Source organism: Lepidothrix coronata, unplaced genomic scaffold (assembly GCF_001604755.1).
Source record: "Lepidothrix coronata isolate B3197 unplaced genomic scaffold, Lepidothrix_coronata-1.0 Scaffold115, whole genome shotgun sequence".
In the NCBI taxonomy this organism is placed as follows: Eukaryota; Metazoa; Chordata; class Aves; order Passeriformes; family Pipridae; genus Lepidothrix; species Lepidothrix coronata.
In genome coordinates, this window is record NW_016690295.1 from 966,962 (window position 1) to 976,753 (window position 9,792).

At 42.1% G+C, this 9,792-nt stretch overlaps 1 long non-coding RNA gene across 1 annotated transcript; it reads right to left on the bottom strand.

The window, feature by feature from the left end:
* Positions 1-2,951: 2,951 nt before the first annotated feature.
* On the bottom strand, positions 2,952-9,371 carry LOC108502254. The gene is made up of 3 exons (XR_001876400.1): positions 9,175-9,371; positions 4,142-4,259; positions 2,952-3,005 (listed from the first exon to the last, which is right to left on the bottom strand). It is a non-coding gene; the product is annotated as an uncharacterized LOC108502254 (long non-coding RNA).
* Between the last annotated feature and the right edge of the window lie 421 nt (positions 9,372-9,792).

The following is a 9,792-nucleotide window of genomic DNA, read 5'->3' on the forward strand; positions in this document are numbered from 1 at the left end:
AAATTTTAATGTACCTATTAAATTAAAAAAAATTCAGACATACTTAGCTGACAGCTCAAGTATGAAGACGACGATTCTTCAATCATTAAGCTGCAAAAGTACTATTCAGGAATTTAAGGGTACATGTCTGTCCTCCACTGGTTACAAGAAAAGTCTTCATCTTTTGGCAGTATCCTTCCCAGAGGGCAGTGTCCTCTAACACATGTAAACATGAAATCCATGGACACTGGACACACATTGCTGGCTTTCTCTTCTAGTTGCAAGCTGGAAATAGAAAGTGTCCTTATTTCAGACTAACTGGATTGTCTGACAGTTAGAGAACTGCAATATTGTTAAACCTGAGAGTGCTCAGAAACACCAAGAACCTGTTTTTTTTAATTAAATGCCCTTTCAGATGAAGCCTTTAACATCATAGATTGAAACTGTGACTCTCTTACCCTTTTAGGTACTACCTTTCTTTTGTGACACTAGTGCACCTCTTCCCCAGCTATTACTCCCCCTCCAATGAAAAAAAAAAAATGACAAAACTTTAAAACTTTAACACTAAAGTTACTTACAAAATGAAAAGGAGCTTCTCCTATCTGTTATTGTATTTGGCATTCTACAGGTTCAGGTAGCAATGCAGTCATTTTTACTTATGTTTGCCACAAAGAATACTTGTGCTTTGGGCATCCAAGTACACCGTAGAACAGGTCCAAAGGATACAGAGCATCCAGCTCTTCATTCCTTGAACTAGTTTTATGCACACAGTAAGGACTGACCTGAGCTGACAAACCTGCATAGCTCAACTTAGTCTTCTTTACTTGCAAAAGTATCTTTACCTTTCTTATTTAAAAGAAATAGGAAGATGAGCATGTCACTCAGATTAGATTTCACTGAAATTACATTTCTCTCAATATTGATTTTAGGATTCCTCACTCCCCTTCCCTCTACAGTTCATTTTTGATAGGCATCACAGGCAAAACAACCCAGAGGAATGTTAATAAGGATCTCAGGTTCACAGAAAAGAAAAAATACGAGACTGTCTTTTTTTCATATTGTGAAACCACCACGATACAGAGATGACCTGTAACAACACAAACAAAAACTGCAAAAGGACTTTTCTCTGAGAGAAAATTTCCCACAGCACAGGGGACACTTCAGTAGCTCCAGTTAACACCCGTGTGCTCATCACAGACCCCCAGCAGGGGCTCCTGTCACTTGTGTGTGCACACACATGGATTCTCACACATTTTGGTTGTTCCATGTTCTGCAGCCAGAGCTGACCCACTGCTGGGTGCTGGTCCTGTCTTGGACGGAGACGGGTTGCTTTATGTTTTCAGCCTACAACAAAGTAAGTATTTTCAGGTACCAAACTAAACTGTGCTAAACTTGGCACATTTTAATGTAAGTTGCTGAAAGTCACTCTTTCTTCCAGGATTTTTATTGACTTTGCAGATGTTGTCTTTTCACCCTTGCGTACGCAGCTCTAGACAGAAAAAGAACAAACCAAAACTAGCCACAAAGTTCACTTGAATACTGAGGAGCTGATCAAGCATGAGCCAATATCAGAGTTCCAAACAATTGGCAAGAACCGTTTATATTATCTAATAATATTTTTTCAAATGAAACTTTATAGTCAATGGCATATACTATGTTTCAAAGTTTTCCCAGCAGACTTAATTGCTTTTAATGTATCTAAGCCTGTCCTCAGTATTATGTTTTAAAAAAAACTCCCTCATCAAGACAGTCCAAAGTGCTTTCCAGGAAAAAAGGTGGCCTGAAAGTCTTGTGTTCTGGGCCCCCTAACAGCTTGAAGCTTATAGCCATGTTTGCAGTTGGATCCAGCATCAGTAGAAGCACTCTACTAGTCTTGTGAATGACTTGTAAAGACACTGATCAGCATGTGGAACATTTTTCATGGTCTTATTAAAATAATTTCAGGATTTGACTAGTGAGTGCTGTCATCTTATTAGGATTTTAGAAAAAAAAAAATTACTTTTCTTCTGTACATTTTAATAGGAAAAGTCTTTGAAATACCTTCCTTGCACACAGTAATGGAACAGAACAGCATGGCTTCTCTGCCTTCTGGAATCTGATTTTGTATTTATAAATCTAAGGGGATCTGATCCTACCCATCAAGACTTAGTTTTCATTTCTGAAGTTGCCAAAGAAAATATATCAAATTTATCCTCTGAAATAAAATTTAAAAAAAAATCCCAAACAACCAACCAACCCAAACCAAACACCCAGTTAATCCCAGGATGGCACTGACCATGTAATTATACTATGGGTAGCACAGCAGGCTTGTAAAGCAGGAGCATGTGCCCACCACTTAGAGGCTGATGAGTCTTGTTATCATCAGTTCCTGTCTGCTTCTGTTACCATTTTAAGTCAAGTGCAGACCTGTTATACATCTGTTCAGTCCCAGGGGAACCATGGCAGCACAGTGGGATTCAACACTCAAATGTTGCCCCATCAATACATCCCTCACATCAACACCTTCAGTTGTTCCCAACCCACATTCAGAGTCCAGATCAATGCATATACCTGCCTTTTGTTGTTAAAAGGATGTCACCACACTTAGAAAGGGAAGAGACAGGACATGCCCCTGCTTTCCCAAAGGCTTCCATCCCCAAGAACCATCTCTGCCATGCTGAGCTATTCCTTAACAAAGGAAGTTCCAGGCAAGTTGAATCCTTTGCAAGAAAGCCATAGCTGACAACTAGAAAATCAGCTTGGGCTGCTCCCTCATCCTTCCCTCACACTCCAAATGAATCAGCTGGAATACCTAGGTTCTGACACTATGATATGGCAATGACTGAGGTCTATGCATGTACCTTCATTCATCACCAGGCAACACACAATTCACTGTGGTGAATCTATGCAAAGATTTCCTATGCATAGGGTAGGCTGAAGGTAGACAGGATAGGTTCACCTAAGAATAGGATGTACATCTGTGGTTGAAGACAGTGAAACAGCTTCACTTCCTTCAGTCTGGGAAGGTTCTGTGAAAAGATTTTTGCCTTTGAAACCAGTAAATGGGAAAAAATTACTACTTAGCAGCCAATAATTAAAAGACAATTACACATTGACAAGCAAGATGACAGCATTTCATTGACAGTTTTATATAAAAATGAAGACAGAAACCCAAAGAATTTCTCCACTATTATTTCAGTGCAAGATTCAGCACCCTCTTATTAACAGACGTTTTCTTCAGCAGATATTAAATGTGATAAATGTCATGTTCTCAAGTTACTGAGGGCTGCTTTTCCATCACTTTTAGATTAAGTTCAACTGATTGTTGGGCAGATGGTGAGAAAGAAGGTGCATAATGTGTTCTCAATCTCAGTGACACAGATTGTAGTCTTCAAGCAGTGATTGAAGCACTTTGATATACCATTTTCTCATCCAGGGCCATCAGACAAGGAAGTTTCTTTAGTTACATCGATGCTGCCTCCATAGTAAACTGTGTTTCAATTATTATGCAAGTCACTGAAGTCTATTTTAAGATTCTTTGCTTTTATTGCAGCGCATATGGAGGAGGTTTTCTCCTGACACTTGAATAATCTGTCTTCACCTAGCAGGTGTGTTTTCCTTTCAGAATTTTTTTTAATAACCTCCTGAAAAATAATCAGGAGAATTGAAAGCGAATGCACCAGAATTATGCTGACAAGCATATGGGCTATGTTTAACAGCGCCCAAGAACGGTGCCACACTAAAAAAAGCATTAAACCCACACTTATGGCAGAGTAAGCAAATCAAGTGAGAACATCCACGCATTTCATTTTCAGGTCAGCACACAGCTCCCACACTCCCACACTCTGCTCCTGCTTGGGCTAATGGTAAAAGTCCAAGAGTTGAAGCCACCTTGGTGTCATCCACCACTCCAGCTAGAACCCAGCTCCTGGCTGCAGAGACCTTTTTAAGCCTGAGTAACGCAGGTGCAAGACATCACTGCTTGGAGGAGCACAGTTATCATCAGACAGATGTTCCTCCTTCAGACATGCAGTGAAATAAACCCTTTCACATACAGTTAATGTGCATTCTCCAGGATCTTAAAAGCATCTGGCAGTTTTTTCTGGCAAGCATCTCAGCAGCCACTGAACAGGTTGCAGCTGAAGAAATGTTTCAAGAAACAAGCCACAGATTTAGCCCCTACCCTGACAGAGCAGGCTTGACTGTTACCACATCCTTATGGGGCTCCTTGTTCAAAATGCAACTCGCTGAGTAGTCTTTCTGCATGTCTTCTACCACTGGATGGTTCAGATTGACAAAAACTGAAAGTAGAAAAGAGAAAGAAAGCCCTGTAGAAAGATGAGCTTAGCTGGGTAAGTGAATATACCACAATCTTATATGAATCTAAGCCAACTCGATAAGATTCATTTAAAATATTATCACATTCAGCTTTAGGACCCCCTGTGACCCCCAGGCCTTGCATCAGTAGGCGGTTCAAGCAGGCTGAATAAGTAGAAAAATCCATAAATGATTTGATTTTTCTAGCTCAGATCTTTGGCCATGTGCCCAGTGAGCTCTCAATTATGTTAAGTCATTCAGCTACAGCAATGAAAATATCTCCTCATTAATAAGATAAGAACTAGATGTTTAAGTGCCAGTTTAGAGTGTTAGGAAGGACAGAATAGCTCCAATTTGCTGACAGAAGAAAAACTGGAGATTGACCTCTGCTCCTTCTCTGAGCATGATCAGGATGATCTCATCAATACCCAAAACCACGAGAGTGAGACTTCCTTCAAGACATGGACACTCATTGTCAGGAACACTAACACAGGTGGTGGTCAGTTTACTAAGAGCTTGGGCAAAAGCAGGAACCTCTCTCAGGGAATCCTGGAATTTTATTCATGCCTGGCATTGGGTGGTTAAAAATCTGCTGATAACTTGCACACAGCTCAGTTGGTTAGAGCATGGTGCTAATAATGCCAAGGTGGAGGGTTTGATCCCCATATGGGCCATAAACTTAAGAGCTGGACTTGATGATCCCTGTGGGTCCCTTCAAACTCAGAATATTTTGTGATTCTGTAATACTGTAGACCTTCCCACTTCCCTCAAATTTGCACTTTTCTGTAATCTGTGCCTCTCTATCTTGTGCCAGATTTCAAGCGACTGAAATGTGTGCTTCTATCCCAGTGCCCCATATATCTATTTAATGCCAGTGGCAACATGGAACTCCTTCTCTCCAAGTTTGGGCACAACTTATTTGGTAACTGATTGTGTAGCATCGTGGAATAGTTAAGGTTGAAAAAGACCTCAGAGATCATCAGGTCCAACTGTTAACCCAGAACTGCCATGTTCACCAGTAAACCACATGCCCAGCTACACATCCATGTGTTTTTTAACACTTTCAAGGATGGTGATTCCACCACTTCCCTAGGCAGTCTGTTCCAATGCCTGACAACAATTTCATTGAAGAAATTTTTCCTAGGATTTAATCTAAACTTTATCTGGCACAATTTGAGGCCATTTCCTCGTATCCTGTCACTTGTTATCTGGGAGGAGAAAATGACCCCCTAGCTATATCCTCCTGTAGAGGGTGATAAGGTCTCCCCTGAGCCTCCTTTTCTCCAGGCTAAACAACCCCAGCTCACTCCGCTGTTGCTCTGAATTGTACCAGCAGGATACCAAAATTAGCCTCCTTCCAGAGAGGATCTCAGGCTACTCCTAAATGCAGTGTTTGACACACATGCCTATGACTTGATCCATGTGCCTATTGTCTTCTATTTCTCAGGAATGTGCAATCATGTAATCATAAAAGCATCCACATTTTCTAAGGGGATGAAGCCAACACAGAAAAAACAGGTCACAAAACTTGCAGATTTCAGTGCTCAAGGAAAGGCAAAACCAGACAACAATTTAGGCAAGAATAAAGTAACTCCAAGTTCTGAAGATTTACAAAGTTTTATGGTATGGCTTAGCTAAAACTAAGAACTAAGGGCCTGAACACTCGCTGCATTTTCATTGTCATAGGATATTATTAGCTGAAACAGATGAGAAAAAACAGTGGGTGCACTCTTTATAAGGAGTCATTAGCTGACATGAAGGTAGAAACACAACTGCAGCTGAAACTGTCATTTGAAGAGACAGCACTGGTTACATAAAACACGTAGGCACCTGTGGGGGGGGCGTGTCTATTTTAAGAATTCTTGCTTTAAGAGTGAAGATTTCTAGCCATGATGTTCTCCATGCTTTCAGACAACTGCAGTTTCCCTTAATGAAGAAAAGCTTCCCTTCATCTCCCAGTAAAAAGATCCCCAAAGATATGATAATTTTTCTTTAATGTATTATCTTTCCTATCACCGCAGCTGCCTTATCTGCCTTTTTCTCAAGGACTGATGCAATTGCAAATACTTTTCTACATCCCATGATAGATTTTATTAATGACATCAAACACTGTTTCATGCTTTGCCTCGTTATTGAGTTCTGTGGTGGTAGCAGATATTGCATTCCTTTGTGTAAGTTCTGTAATTTTTCTGAGTTTTGATAAGGCCATTAATCACAACATGACTATGCTAATCCACACCATACGGGTGTCCAAGACAATGCTAACAATAATCACTCTTTAATAACCATTCTTCTTTGCCTAATACTCTCCAGTACAGATTTTCTCTGCTTAAGTAATAACAAATATTGAGGAAGATGAGGATTAAGAACTTGATTGTGTTTCAGTAAAACTTCTTCAAAGAGTCAGGATAGGGCTGACCTTACAAGCTCAAGGTCTCATTGTGTTGGAATTGACCTCACATCCTTGTGACTTCACTGGTAGTTGAAAATATTCAACATCTGTCAATACTTGGACTTAAATGATGCAAAGCACTTGAAAATTCATAACTGAAAAGGAATATAAATAGCACTGAATGCTTTGCTCCTCTGTGTAGTAGCCTGACACTGAAAATCTTCTGCTGACTGCAAGTATTAAGTATCCTTGCATTTGCTAACCAAAATGCTGGCTTCTTTCAAAATAGCTGCTGAAAGGTCAACATGTACAGAAATCACCTTGCCAAAGAGCACAATCGAGCAGCATTTGACAGACTGCTCTCCTCATTTCATCTTCCGCTCTTCACTGATCTCTCAAAGTTTTCACTTTTTGCACCATTCCTTTTGAGTATTGAGTAGTATTGATATATACATTTCAAAATTATGTTTTTTGTGACCCACAGAGGTCACCCATGTGCCTGTATGCACATTCGTATATAAAGAACAGGCACTGTGTTACATATGAACCTCACAAAAATTAGGAAGGTAGTACTGAGGGGAAAAAAGCACAGACTGAATCCTTTCCTTCCCGTAGCCAAGGTTTGTTTCCTTTGCAGAACCCACAGCCACCTACTGTATTTTAGATGTCTGAAATGCAGAGGTTACCTATCTCTAGATAAAGCACACTCAGCACTTCAGAGGGTTAAAACCCGGCAGGTGTTAACCCGGCAAGGTACAAAAGGAGCCCCTTGCATTATACCTGCACATAGCCAGCCTTCCACAGGACATTGTCTCCGAGCAGGGCAGCAGAATTTCTGGGAGCCTGACTCCTTTCCTGAGTCCAACAGGTGTTAAACACACTATATCTGAACAACACAGGTCTGAACAAGTCTTTGTTTGACTTAGTACGTGTCCTCTGCAGCAACCAACAACAAATAACCCAAAGAGAGAACATACGTAGTGCACAACAGAGGGGTTTTTTTTTTCTCCAAAATATTTTTCCAGCCTCCAGAAACTTACTGTAGGCAGAGCACCTGAGTCAAAAGTGGTGCTCTGGTGTCCTACAGCCCTAACTGAATCTCCCAGAAATACAGGGAACTATTGAAGTTACCCGGAATGTAGCGGAGACCCAGACCTTGACAAATAAACCAGTGAACATGTACAGAGTAGCTTTCCTCCTTAGTTCTGCTTCTTTCTGCCAACCTTCCACCATCTGATGCCTCTGTCTGTATTAGAGGACAGTCAGCAAGCGTCCTTGATCATCCACCTCAGTCACCCCTCTTCCATTTTATTCTGATTAACCCTTGTTCAGAGGGAAGGTTTACGGTGGATGCACATCTAAATGCAGGAACTACCCCAGGCTATGCATGTCAGCTCTTTTTCTAGAACTGGCACCTGTCTAACCCAACAAGGTGTGAGCTCAGGGGGATTTCTGGCAGACAGTTCAGCCCTCTGGGTTGGCCATGCACTGGAGCCATTGCATGAGAGAGGGTGAGACTGCGGAGGTGGTGATGAGCACCAACAAAAGCCCCAACAGTAGAAAGCTCAGCTTCTGTGGAACTGTGTAGACGTGGCTGCTCTGTAACCCACTTTCTTCATATAATAGGCATGAGGAAAACAAGCTCCCCACACCAGTGGGTGGGTATAAATCACTGAGATGGCAATTTCAGGTACTACCTTACAAATAAAGCTGATGGTTGACCTTTTCGGGTGTGAAAAGGTCTGGTTTTGCAGATAGGGAGTCAGCTATGGGTTTACAGCAAGACAAGAAGTGCGCTCATAATGGACATTCATCACATAAGCCTGTAACAGTCAAGTGATTTTAGTGCTCTCTTATGGAGTATTACAGCTTACTGTGCTTGGAAACAGGCAATATAATTTCCCAAGTTTCAATAAATTCTATTAGTTACCCCACATTTAATTTTTCTTCGAGAAGCTCCCCAATACCAACTCATTTGAGAAGCCTCCAGGTACCCAGCTTTGGTTTTGGGGAGGGGAGGAAGAAAACATGTTTGTTTTGCTTCATTGTACAACAAAATTTACTCTTAAATTGCTTTTTAACTATTAATAGCACCCAGCATTTAATAGTACAGCAGCTAAAACACAGATCCTTCTCTGGCCCTCTCACGGCTGTGATTCAGTTCCCAGGCAGCCCAAAGTACATTAACTGTGTGAATGGAAACAGGATTAGGTGTTCTGCCCGTAAAAGTATAAAAGCATGTCCTTCATGCAGCATTTCACGAAGCTATCTCTCTGGTAAAGCACAGACAATATTATGATAGACTTAAGTTACACTAAGAGTTGGTGATCTGAAAAACAGGGACAGAAGTCACCTGGCGATGAAGAACTGGGTGTAACTTGGTGTCCTTCTTGGGGGGTTCCATCTGTGCTAACACACGCCTCGTGATAACAGTAGCAACAGCTTTCACTTTTTTGGAAACCATTGCTGGCTTTAGTTGAGTTGCTGGGAGGGGGGGGGAAGCTCACCTGAGAGAGCTGGGAGGTGGCTGTGCCCCTCCTGCTTGCCCAGCCTGGGCGAACTGCCTCGGTCACTGCCGTGCCAGTCCCTGTTTGCCCGCTCCTGTTCCCGCAGGCAGGGGTGGGGGCGCTCCCGGCAGCCGCTTAAATCCCTGGTGGATGGGCGGGGTTCCCCCACTCAGCTGAGTCGCCTCCCGGGACACCTCCCGCCATTAGAGGGGCTCCGCTCTCCCACAGCGGCCTGAGGTTGTCTGCATTGTGTATATGTAGCATTCCTACACAAGAGAGAACAGAAGAAATTCATTGCATCGTGATCCTCCGTGGTTGTTACAATAAATAAGACACTGTTCTGGTGTCACCTTGGGGGGTTCGCACCTTAAGGTGCCTCTGTCGGGGAGTCCCGGGGCTGTTGGGGAGGGGGAACCCGGACTGGATTTCTCCGGAGTATGGAATGGAGGGTAAAACACAGACTGGATTTTGGCAAAGTATGGAATGGAGTGAAAAACATGGACTGGAGTTTTCCAGAGTACGGAATGGAGTGGAAAACACGGACTGGATTTTGGCAAAGTACGGAATGGAGTGGAAAACCAGGTCTGGATTTTTCCAGAGTAGAGAGTGGAGTGGGAA